Source organism: Mustela lutreola, chromosome 7 (assembly GCF_030435805.1).
Source record: "Mustela lutreola isolate mMusLut2 chromosome 7, mMusLut2.pri, whole genome shotgun sequence".
NCBI lineage: Eukaryota > Metazoa > Chordata > Mammalia > Carnivora > Mustelidae > Mustela > Mustela lutreola.
In genome coordinates, this window is record NC_081296.1 from 24,908,114 (window position 1) to 24,921,409 (window position 13,296).

The following is a 13,296-nucleotide window of genomic DNA, read 5'->3' on the forward strand; positions in this document are numbered from 1 at the left end:
TTCTAACACCTGGAACAGGAAGTAAAGCTCCACAAAATCATCTTATTGAAGGGGTTACTGGGAGATGGAAGGTAAAAGCATTGCCTTCCTCAGAGTCAGCAGACAGTGGGTGGAACCAGGCCCTCCACAGAGTTGGTGGGAACCCCCAGACCTCCTCATGTCTTTCCTCGGTTACCCTCTGCTACAATTCCAGAATGTATGGGGGTTTACAATAGAAAATCAAACCTGCACAAAATATTCCTAAGGGGTTGTGGATAGAGTAAAATATAAGAAAAATGCCCAACTTACACTATTCAAAATATATATTGGTGGACCCCAGTTATCCTCTCTTTTTCCAAAGGAGCAGCACATGCACAATCAGGCAGACAGGAAGGCTTCCACATGGGAAACTTAAACTCAGACTTCCCTTCCCTTTTAAGACATTCCACATGGAAAAAGGAGGGACTAACCTTCTTCAGGTCCCACTAGAGACAAATGTTATCCCATGACCCCTGGTCTGGGTCACTAAGAACAGGAAGGCTTCCCTTAGTTTCCTGGGGGGTGAGCCAGAGCTCTAGTAAGACTGGAAGCTCTGAGGTTGTAGTTAATATCTGAAATTATATCCCCTCACATAACATGTATAAAGGCAATCTTTCAGAAATCTAACATGATTGAAAAGCTTCCAGAAGAGCAGAAGGGAAACACATCTGCACAGGTACTGCAAAAAAAAAAAAAAAAAAAAAAAAAAAAAAGAAAAAAAAAATCCTTACAGAAAAGATAGAAATGGGGGGAGAATTAAAGTCTGTAAATGAGAGAACTTAGAATATAAGTGTTCTATCAATAAATATGAATGTAATAAACTTACTTATTACAAGAGAAGACTTCCAGACAAGATGAAGTCAATGCATTTCTTCCTATTCTGTCCACTAAGTACAGTTTAAAACCCTGGATATTATACCTCAAGTAAGCATGAGAAGACACCGAAAGGTGGAGAAAAGAAGGCAGACTGGCTAGGAACCTCAGGACCCAAGTAACAGCACAGTGGCGACTTTGCGGATTTTCTTTCTGCCTCAAATCTAGTACTGAGTGCTGGAGAAGCTGGCAAACTATCAGTGTCAATGGGCACAGAGAGCCCTCCAAGAACCCTGTTCTCTTGGACAAGAGACTAGGAAAAGGAACTTAGCAAAACAGAAAACATCAACAATAATTCCTCTTCCCTACATGGCTTCACCCTTACTTCTGTCAGCAAAGATCATGGGGAAATCTAGACTTTCAGCAACTGTAACAAGGCATACTGGCCCCTTCCCTATGCTGAACTGGTATTACTGAACGCAGAGTGAGGAGTTGGGACATTCATTATCCAATGAGAATGAGAATGTAGCCGGCTCTGCAGAGTCAGTGGAAACCACATGGGGAAGCCATAAGGTGTCCTACTAGCCAGGGTGGCACCAGTGTATCAGCCTCTGTCTGGTGGGGAGCCTGAGAAAATAGAGTGAAATAGCTAACAAAAAAAAAAAAAAAAAAAAAGATGAATGTAGCTTTAGAGACCTGTGGAAATATAATAAATGAGCTAACACATGTGTCATTGGACTCCCAGATAAAAAGGAACAAAGACAGGGACTGGAAAGGTATTCAAATAAATAATGACTGAAAATTTTCTTAATTCAGTTGAAGACCGCAGCCTATAGATTTAAGAACCGGAGCAAACACAACAGAGAATAAATCCAAAGAAATTCATATCAACATGTGTCATAATCAAACTTTTAAAAACTGAAGGCAAAGGGCACCTGAGTGGCTCAGTTGGTCAAGCATCTGCCTTTGGCTCAGGTGATGATCCCAGAGTCCTGGGATTGAGCCCCATGTCAAGCTCCCTGCTCAGTGGGAAGCCTGCTTCTCCCTCTTTTCCCCACTCTTGCTCTCTTTCGCTATTTCTGACTCTCTCAGATAAATAAAATCTTTGAAAAATTAATTAAACATTAAAAAAAACCCAAAAACCTGAAGACAAAACTTAAAGCTACAAGAGACAAATGACACCTATCAATAAGGGACAGACAATTCAAACAATGACAGATTTCACATCAGAGACCATAAAAACCATAAGGAAGTGACAGGGCATTTTTCAAATGCTGAAAGAAAATAACTATAATTACATACTTATTTAGTTACTTAATCCATAATTCTATATCTGGCAAAAATATCCTTCAAGAATGAAGGGAAAATCAGAACATCCTTTGCTGAGGGAAACAAGAAAATTTCAGCTCCTACCCTAAAAAAATGTCTGAAGAGAATTTTCAACACAGAAAGATACGATGAAAGAAGGAGTCTTAGAACACCAGGAAGGAAGGAAAAATAAATGGACTGAGTAATGATATGGGTGAGTATGACAGAGCCCTCCTCTGTTCAGCTTTTCTAAATTATGCATGACAATTGGAGCCCAAATTCTCACATGACCTGATATGGTTCTTAAAGTATGAAGAGGAAATCATTAAGGTAATTAATTTTATAAGTGGGGGTGGTAAAGGGACATAAGGGAAGTAAGATTTTCACACACCACTTGATTTTGGAAAATGTCAACACTAGTGATTAATTATGCATGTACAATGTCATATATGCAGAGGAAACAATAAAGTACACAATAACAACTGAAAAATAAAATAAGAAAGAAAGAAAATCCTCCAAATTTCTTTTTATAAATTCAGCACAATATTTCTATTTAAAAAATTTAAGAAGACCACAAAATAGGAAACTACACAGTAGCATTTTTATGAACATCTACACTAAAATCTTCAAATACTGGCAAAAAAGAGTTAGTCAATTTAAAAATAACACACTGGGACCAAGAGGGGTTGATCCCCTTCGTGCCAGGCTAAGTTAATGGTAAGAAACTAGTATTATCACATTAACAGACAAAAACAATGATTAGGGCATGTGAGTGGCTCAGTTGGTTGGGCGACTGCCTTCAGCTCAGGTCATGATCCCAGAGTACCAGGATGGCGTCCTGCGTTGGGCTCCCAGCTCCAAGACGAGTCTGCTTCTCCTCTCTCATGCCCTCTCTCACTGTCTCTCTCTCAAATAAATAAATAAAATCTTAAAAAACAAAACAAAACAAAAAAGATTAGATCAACACTACCAAGAAATGAATTTCAACACCCATTCCTAATTTTTAAAAACTGAAGGGAAAATAAAAGCCTGAAAATCTATCAGATGGGATGTTGACTGACTCAGCTGGTAGAGCATGTCATCCTTGATCTTGGGGTTGTGAGCCTGACAGTGTGTAAGGAGACTACTTTAAAAATAAATAAATAGAATTTTGTCACATTGAAAAGAAATTAAGTTTTTTTTTAAAAAAATGAATGAATGAATGAATGAATGAATGAATAAATAAATAAAGGGGCATCTGGGTGGCTCAGTCAGTTAAACACTTGCCTTTGGCTCAGGTCATGATCCCAGGGTCCCGGGATCGAGCTCCTCATTGGGCTCTCTGCTCAGTGAGAAGCCTGCTTCAGTAGCTTTTCTAAATATTAACAAAAAAGAACATATAAAAAAGTAAAAATCTTTTTTTTGCAATAATAGTCAAAAAGATACATCAATGTTTGGGGTCTGATGAACCAAGCCCCCCAATTCTACTGAGAGATACAAAAGAGGATTTAACTGAATAAAAACACAGACCTTACTCTTGAGTTTTAAGGAAAACTCAAAGTAATTTGTCAACTCCCCTCAACGAATTATAAATTCAAAGCAATCTTTAAAAATTGCATGCTATCAGGATTGGAGGTGAGGAGAGTGGAACCTACCAAAAGAATCTCTTGAATTCATCTAGCTTGTAATAAAATAAATGTTGGAAATAAAATTAAATAAAAGAAAAATGTGAGATGGACCAGTGAAATTTGGAAATACAAGAGTAAATATGGGTCACTGACCCAACCATTTAAAAACCAATTATAAAGTTTTACTAATTAAAGCAATTTGGTATAGAATGGGTACTTTGGTGAAACAGAATGGGAAGTCCAGATGGGAATTTAAGGGTGGTATTTCAAACACAAATACAAAGAAATTGTATTTAGCAAATGCCTTGAGGGATAATCAGCATATCATTTCAAAGAAAAAGAATTCCTCCCCACCTTACCTCTTATACCAAAATAAATGCCAAAGAACTGATAAATCCATGTTAGTTGTAACAAAAAGCATGAATGATTTTAGCAATAAGTTTATTTAGAGAAGACTTTCTAAATAAGAAACAGACTCCAGAGGCCTTTAAGGAAAAGACTGATATATTTTACTACAGAAAAAATTTTAATTCATAGATACCTCCCTCCCCCAAAATACTACATATAAAGTCATAAGGCCAAAGGCAAACTGGGAAAATTTTATATTACATGTGACATTAAAGAAACCAACGTCCTTCATTTAGAGCAAGCTTATAGAAACCTGTAAGGGAAAGAAAACTAAGCCAATAGAAAAATGGGTAAGCAAATAGAAGAAACACAAATGCTCTATCTCACTCACATTAAAGACATAAGAGACAAAAAAAACCCCAAATACCCAAATTCTCAGACTGGAAAAAATGTCCAAGGTTTCTAGTTCCTGTTTCAGAGAAATGGCGACTTTCAAACACTATCAGAAATTAAATCTATACACCTTCTGGAAGGCACTTTGTATCTACTAAAAGGAAAACTGCCTGTGCCCTTTGACCCAGAAATCCACCAGTAGAAATTTACCCCAAGGTAATTATGAGCGATAAGAAGAGTTAACATTTACTGAGTGCTTAGTATATATATGAAGGTAGGATATAAAATGCATTACGTGGATCACTTTATTTCTTAAAAATGACAAAATGAAGAAAGTTTTGTGCCCATCTTACATATGGGTAAACTGAAGGCTAAGAGATCCAGAGACTCACCCAAGAGAAGAGAGTAAATAACAGAGTAGGGATTTTAACCCAGGCAGCCTTGGTTAGATACTTCCCCCAAGGCCTGCTCACAGCATTATTATAAGAGCTAAAAAGTGGACAAAGTTCAAGCATCAGCAATATAAGACAAGTTGAACACTTGATGATCAGTTCCTGAGGACTACCGGGCGGCTCTTATAGAAGTGAATCGGATCTCTGTGTACTGATATGGAAAGATCTCTACAGTGCACTGTTGAGGAAAAAGCAAGAAACAGAGCAATGCCTAGACTTAGCATGCTGATCTTTTGCATTTAGAAGTGTATTGTATAATGCTGCCAATAGCCTATATGGAGCCTTAGTCCAAACTGGTTGAAGGCACCCTCTCTGGAAGTTCACAGTCTTGGGGGGCATACTCAGAAGGGGCGTCTGTGCCTTCATCTTCCCCCTTACTTGGACACATTTGAGTTTACATGGATAAAGGTAATGGAAGTACATACATGGACAACATAGGTATATACTGAGAATCCGAACACCTGTCGCCACACCCCTGTCTCCATTAACATGACTATTTCCTTGTCTTCATTAGCATGACTTTACTATTCCAGAAGACTTCTGTCAGGCACAGAACTATATTGTCCATTTCAGGATCTTCTCAAGACCCATCAACTCTTTAGTAGAAAGCATCAACAGATAGGTAATTGCATAAGAAACTTACAACTTCTTGAAGGCTTCATCTCCAGATCTTTACATTGTTGTTTTCACCAGTCCTAAACAGTTATATCCTGGTCTTTAACTCATCCTTAGTTGGATTTGAATCAAGTCTGGGCACTGAAAGAACCACAAACCCAATTTCAAATTCCCGATGCAGTCCAACCTTGCCCTTCCTCACTGAGCCCAAGCCTCTCTGGGGTCTCTGTCTTAGTAACAGGGTATGTTGAGGAGGTTTGGGGAGACAGCATTCGGCAACAGAATCATGCTAAAATAGGCATACAGATGTTTCTGGAAAGAATCACAAGGAATGTTACAAGTGCTTCCTTTTTTGGAGAAAGACTGTACACAGTTTTTCATTTTTCATTCAATACATTTTCATATTATTTTTGCATTACTTGAATGCTGTAACTAAGCGCATGTACTACTTTAATTTCTGTTATTTTCAGTGCCAGTGGAATTATCTGGTAGTGAGATTATGGATTTTTATGTAAAAGATACTTTGGGTGCCAAAAATCTTTTTTAAGGATTTTGCTTATTTGGGAGAGAGAGAATGAGCAAGGAGCAGGAGGGGTAGAGGGAGAAGGAGAAGCAGGCTCCCCACTGAGCAGGGAGCCCAATGCAGGGCTCGATCCCAGGGCCTCAGGATCATGACCTGAACCTAAGGCGGATGCCTAAGGGACACTTAACCAACTAAGACACCCAAGCGCCTGGTATCAGAAGTTTTTGTAAAAAGAACAGACTGTAGTCAATATCAGCTGTCTCAGAAAGGTAAGGGACTTAAAAGTGGCTAGCTTTTTAATTTTAACAACTTACAAAAAATTATAATATACCTACAGAAAAGCATACATATCATAAATGTACAGTCTGGTGATTTATCATAGGCTGAACACACTTGGGTAACCATTATCCAGGTCCAAGGCAGAAAGTCATTGTACTCTTAAGCCCACTCTGGCCCAATCCAGGCATGGGGTCTCTCTTCTTCCCAAAGGTAAGCAGCATCCTGACTTCCACCACCATAGATTAGTTTTGTCTATTTTTGAACTTTATAAAAAACAGAGACATAAATTATGCATTCATTTTTCTACCAGATTCCTTTGCAAAACAATACGATAGTTAAGAGAAACACACATGTCACAAATACCGCTTCACTTCCATTGCTATATAGTATTCCATAATATAAAGATACTACAGTTGGGGGTGTCTGGGTGATTCAGTGGGTTAAAGCCTCTGCCTTCAGCTCAGGTCATGATCCCGGGGTTGGGGTCGAGCCCCACATTGGGCTCTCTGCTCAGCAGGGAGCCTGCTTCCTCCTCTCTCCCTGCCTGCCTTTTTGCCTACTTATGATCTCTGTCTGTCAAATAAGTAAAAAAAAAAAAAAAAAAATCTTTAAAAAAATACTACAATTGACTTATCCATTCTACTTTTGATTGGTCTTTGGGAAATGCCCTGTTCAGGCTATTATGAACAGTGCTGGATTGTGTTATGGAACCTGGACCGGATCCCAATGGAAGAAACAAGCAGCCCTTGGAGACTTTGGAGGATCAGAGGTTTATCTGACAACAGGGGGCTCAGAGGAGGGTGGTCTCCAAAGGTCTGAACCCTGAGCACAAGCAGAGAGGGTAATTTATACCCTTCTACTTCCACATACTTGGTACTTTTGGCGAATGCGGGGAAACGGGTAGGAATGAAGAACCAGGAAGGGCTTTGAGAGAGACTGGAATTCCTTTGCTGGTTTGGTCGGCCATCTTAGAGTACAGTTTTTCCCTTATCATTCCCCCTTTGATGTCCTTTTAAACACCTGGTTTAGAGGACATAATTATCATCTACTAGGGGCCGATAGCCCTTCGAGACTAGTATCTGGGCAGCGGCTCACCTGGTAACAATGTTTTCTAAGAACTTAGCAATCCATCCTAAGGTTCCTAAGTTGGCCCAATAAGCAATAACAATAACAAATTTCTGGAATTCCAATAAGAAGGGACAGGAGAGTAAAATCTGACTCTTGAGGTGAGGGATAACATGCTGATGATAACCAGGGACCATGGTGAACAGATGTCCATCAGTTGATGGGGTCTCACTGAAGGTGGAGCAGGCCCATAGGGTCTGGTTGGGCTTTCCACTGGTGTGATTCGTCCGACTGGTGAGCCTTCTTTACTCTAAAGTGGTGGACCCACTGGGTGACACCTGAGACCTTGAAGGCAGTAGGGGTGGATAGAACAGTGTGGGGCCCTGTCCACTGAGGGAGTCCTTTCTAAAACTTCTTGGGAGATGCACCTTAGAGTTTTCCCAAGGGCTTGGAGGTGTTTGGGCACTTCTAAGTTTCCAATCTGTTCAAGGTCTCTTCTGAGCCTCCTTATTACAGGGGGTGGCCTGCCATTGAGCCCCTGAGGTGAATTATAGCTACAGAAATCTTTAAAATCCAGTTGACTAGAACAAACAAGATCAATGACTTCCAACAGTTACGCTGTATAGAAGTGCCATGCTCAGGTCCAGGTATAAGGTAGCTGGGTTTAAAGTCTGATGGGTTTTAGGTGTTATTTCAGGTATATCTCTAAGCATAGCCTGGTATTTAATAAGTTGGTCTCCATCATCCATAGGTGGCCTTTGGTTTCTGAGACACTCTGGACCTGATGTGAAGTCATTACAGTCAGGACTATCCCATAGTGAGCTTCAAGGCTCCTTTTACCAGAAGGGCTGTTCTATGCTTAGCTAAAGCCTTTTGCAATTGTACCTCAATAGAGGTGGCTTCTAGGCTTTTAGTCCTAAGTAGGACTAAAGGATGAAACCACTAAGAACTCTTTGAGGTTAAGCGTTAATATTCTAATTATAAAGGATAATTGGCAAGTAGGAGAAAACTTGTCAAGCGATAAGGGGCATCCCAGTGATTGCCTCATCAAATCCAATCATAAAGAAAATGGGGCCATCCATTTTCCCCACAAGTTTATAGTTAATCCTATGGAGTGGGGTATGCCTCTGGTTTTTAGGGAATTTTGCCATCCCAACCACTCAGAACTGGTCAAGTTGATAGTTACAGTATACAACTGTTGGGGAATCCATCCCATTTTCCAGTTACTTAATCATGCGTCATAGGGTCCTGTTATTATCCCCATGGAACAAAAATCAAGAAGACAGTCTAAACCAGCTATGGTGCAACCTCTCTGAAGTTTACCTCCAGCTGTCTAGCTTAGGTAAACAGATATTTAAGGACAATCAAATCTAGAATTTAACCTCCACAAAGGAGGTTTAAACATTTTTTAACATTTTTAAGCATTTTAATTAAATAATAAAAATAATAAAATAAATAAAATAATAAATATTATTATTTAAGTAAAATAAAAAGTAAAATAAAATAAAATAATAATAAAAAATAAAAATAATAAAAAATAATGTAATTGTTTAAAATTTAAACAATTTTTCTCTCTAAAATAACCCTCATTTCCAGAGATAGCCAAATCAGGACTGATTTATTTGGAAAAAAAAAAAACAGGTTCAGTTTTAACAAACTTGTGCCTCATTATTTACACAAACTCAGTAGGAACAGTGAATGATCAATATAGATTTTTTAGAATCTGCTTTGCTAGAACTTTTTATAATGAATCTCTAGGTTGAACTTTCAGCAGCCTCTCTGGGCCAGAAGCCAAGCCAACTAGTTGCCATCAGTCATGCCTGCAATACCTGTGAGATCTGGATGACTTCCTCTTCACAAAGTCCCCCAAGTACCCTGAGGTTCCTGCACCTGCCAGGAAGTGACATTCTTCACTCACCTGGTGAGGCTGCTGGGAACCTGTAAGTAAGGTATCAGGCCAACATTTCCAAGGGATTTATGGCTCCAGCTTTCATAAAGCCAACCTCCATTCCTTAAATCTATCTGGTCATATCTGAATGTAGGCATGTCTTTCTCAAATATGACATTCCAGTCAAAGCCTTGGTAAAATAACCAGTGTTTTCAATGGTGTCCTGTTACAAGGAGAACAGATTCTTTTTTTTTTTTTTTTAAAGATTGTATTTATTTATTTGACAGACAGAGATCACAAGTAGCAGAGCAGCAGGCAGAGAGAGAGGAGGAAGCAGTGCTCCCCACTGAGCAGAGAGCCGATGAGGGGCTCGATCCCAGGACCCTGAGATCATGACTTGAGCTGAAGGCAGAGGCTTTAACCCTCTGAGCTACCCAGGTTCCCCAAGGGGAACAGATTCTTAATTGACCTTATGCAAATGTCTAGGACTGCCATGGAAGTAGGTATACTTACTGAGACCTTTTGAGTTTCAGATGGTTCAGATAGAGAAGAAAGCTGAATGCTTTAATTTGCTTACAAATGATTATTTTATCATGTTTCTGTAAGTCATAGAAATCTTAAATTTCCATAATCAGGAAGAGTGAACATTAAGGAACCAGTAATGTTTTTCAAACAAGGATCACAAAACTGTAGTCGTCTTTTTAGTTCACTTAGTCCCATGTTACTGATTTTTGTTCAGTTTGAATGCTGCTTTTACTTAATCCTGGAAGTTCTTATTCATTTCAGTTCTGATCTTAAAGATATTGGATACTTATATTGTCCTAAAAGTCCTTTATATGAACCTCCTTGAAGATGAAACTCATTTTGCAAGACAAATAGGAAAAATTATAAATGACAAAAATCTCAGGAATGAACACTGTTGATGATCTAACAGGAGAGTTCACTACTATATGATTGACAAGGGAACTCGGTTATTCTGTGACACAGAACACTTCAATAGCCAGAACCAGAATGTTATTTACCAAACGAGCAAGCCCAACTAGTCAACTAGACTTTGTCCACGATTTAAATCTTGGGGAAGTTTGTTAAAATGCTAGAAAGTTTTAAAGCACGGGCCTAAATAGGATTAGGGATGTTAAAGACCTGATAAAAGCAAGACTCTTTGTTTTTCTAGGCAGACACTGGAGAAAACAACTATTTGCATTTTCTTATCAAGAGCAGACCAACAAATGGAGAACACTTTGCCTTTTTGACCAGAGAGAAAGCAGACTTTCAGTCTTAAACCAATGTACTTTAAATCCATTCCTTTCAATCTTGGTCCCTCCCAACCACATCTAAAATTCCGTTCCAAGAAGTTTTTCTTCCATAAACCGTCTACAACTTTCCTTTGCATTTAGATTTTATCCCAAGCCTTTTTCTTTTTCCCCAAACAACCATCTCCTTTATGACAAAATTACTTCCTTTACCTTCAAGAAAACGCATTCCCATTCCTTATCTTCCTTACATATCTCCTACTTTTCCATATACAGAGTTGTTTCCCTTATTTCCATCAGTTTTAGTTACAGCTGGCAGAATTTTACACTCTTAGAAACACCTTAGTCTCCAGTGATGAGCAAGTATTAACCAATCATAAACTGTTACAACAGAATTCTTCAAATGGCAAATTTATGAATCAATTAAGCACAAAACATGTTTACCAAAAGATTTAAATATCCTTAGTTCTTTGCAATAAGAAGTCAATAACACAAACGTGTGTCCAGTAATCAGTGACTTGGCACTTTCTCCTATTTGGAAAAAAAAGACCTAGATTCCATTTGTCATCCAAGCAAAACTTTAAAATTTTAGTTCACCAAAGACTTTGAAAGCTGTCTTAACAATTATCCAAGGAAACTTCGAGACAACTAACCATCAGCGCAGTCATCTTTCTGCTAACAAATTGCAACACGGGTAACAGGAGGTTTTTGGACCTTCAGTAAACCTTGATAGAATAAGTTTCACATTTACTGCTGATAACTTAAAAGACACGTCTATCTTAATTAAATCAACAAACTTAGCTTAAATACTGAATTATGTTCCACCTGGATCCTCCCCATGGTCATTTTCACCTGAGACACGTGGAGAAATCTGGAGTGGTGTTAGGCCCAGGAGGTGCCCTCCTTGCTCCTTGAAGGTGAAGGGAGGAACCAGGGTCCCTAAGACTCCGAGGATGGTCTAGAAGCCAGTAATGCAGGCTGCACCCAAGGTGGCGCAGAACCAGAGAAGCAAGATGGGGAGGTAAAAGAGACAAAGTGGTGTAGGCAGTCCACATCAGGCCAGAGAAGACAGGGAATTTCCCCCAAACAAGGGGAGTTTCGGCAGCTGCTTAGGAATATTCCTTGAAGTCCCTGTCCTGAAGGACACCTGGGACCATGACCTGAGCGTAAGTGCCATCCAGATGTACCCCCTTAAACATTAAGTATGAGACATGCTGTTTCTGTCTGGATAAGTTTTCCTGTGGGCTGTCAGAGCTGCTAAATCAGGTATCTCCCCACACACGCCCCTTAGAAGCTGCAGGAGCACTGTCTTCCTGCAGCTCAGCGTTAGGCCCCGGGTCAGAGGAGGACTGTGGTCCCCATACTTCCTGATCGGTTCATCCTCGTCCAGAACTCATTTCCCTTGCTGCCCCTGATGCCCTGGGCAGGGCCTCCCTGATAGACTTTGCTTCCTTATAGCTGTTGGGCTCCTTTATCTGGGCTATAAATATCCTGCTTTGATTCCTCCTATTAGCATAGAATCGGACCCATAGGGGCAGAGTTTGGGCTATCTGAAGCCAAGAATCAATATATGGGAATTGGTCAGAGTGTCTGGGAATCCTGACCATAATTTTGTAAATGACCTGGACAGTGGGTATGTCTCAGGACACCCTCAGAGGGCCAGCTGACGCCAAGGCTGGCCCATTATGATTCACACAATGTGCCTAATTTTCCAGGATATGTTTTGATCCCATAGTCTCCTTAGAATCCCTTCTTAAGGGGTGCCTGGGTGGCTCAGTGGGTTAAAGCCTCTGCCTTCAGCTCAGGTCATGAACCTGGGGTGGAGCCCTGCATTGGGCTCTGTGCTGGGCGGGAAGTCTGCTTCCTCCTCTCTCTCTCTGCCTGCCTCTCTGCCTACTTGTGATCTCTTCTCTGTCAAATAAATAAATAAAATCTTTAAAAAAAAAAGAATCCCTTCTTAAAATTTTTGAGCACACAGTGTAACTGTAGGTTTTGAAGAGCTTCCTCCCACAACCGGCAGAAGCTCTCTCGTCTACCCTGTGTGTTCCCTCCCTGGGTTGTTGGCATAAAGGCAAACAAAGGGTGGGTGTCCCTCCAAAGGAGAGACCAGTCAGATGCCTGCCTGTCTGCCCTCCCAGAGAGACCTGGGTGCCTCTTAGCCAAAGCGAGTCCATATAAACCCGGGACTGGCACCCCAAAAGGGGGTCACCTTAGACCTTACGAGGTCACCACAGAAACAGGTTAGGGCCCACTTGGTCTCCATAGGTTTCGGGGGACCCTAAGGGTGTCCCACCGTGGAGCCACAGAATCAGTCTGCCCGACAAGCCAGGACAAACTGCACATTCCCACATTCACACCGAAGTTATTAGAGTTCCTCTCCCCCTGGGAGGCCCTGACCTGTGGAATTCCTTTAGGAAATTCCTTCCTGCGCAACCCCCCCTTCCAGGGGGTTCCTGACCCGAGGGATGCCCCACCCCCAACCCCGGGAGTCCCAACCTGTGAGACCTCTAAGAGGTCTGTGGGACGTGATCAGTTTCCCCTTCCACCCTGACGGTGTGGGGGCGGGCTGGCTGTTCCTGCCGCCCCAGGCCTTACGGGAATCCCATGTCCGGACCAGGTCCTCGCCTGCCAAATCGCCTTTGAGTCTAGTGGAAACAGCCGGGCGGGGCTGATCAGGGACAACCTGGCAGGAAACTGCTGAAAATTAGGTAGGGTGTGCCTTCTCCATTAGGAT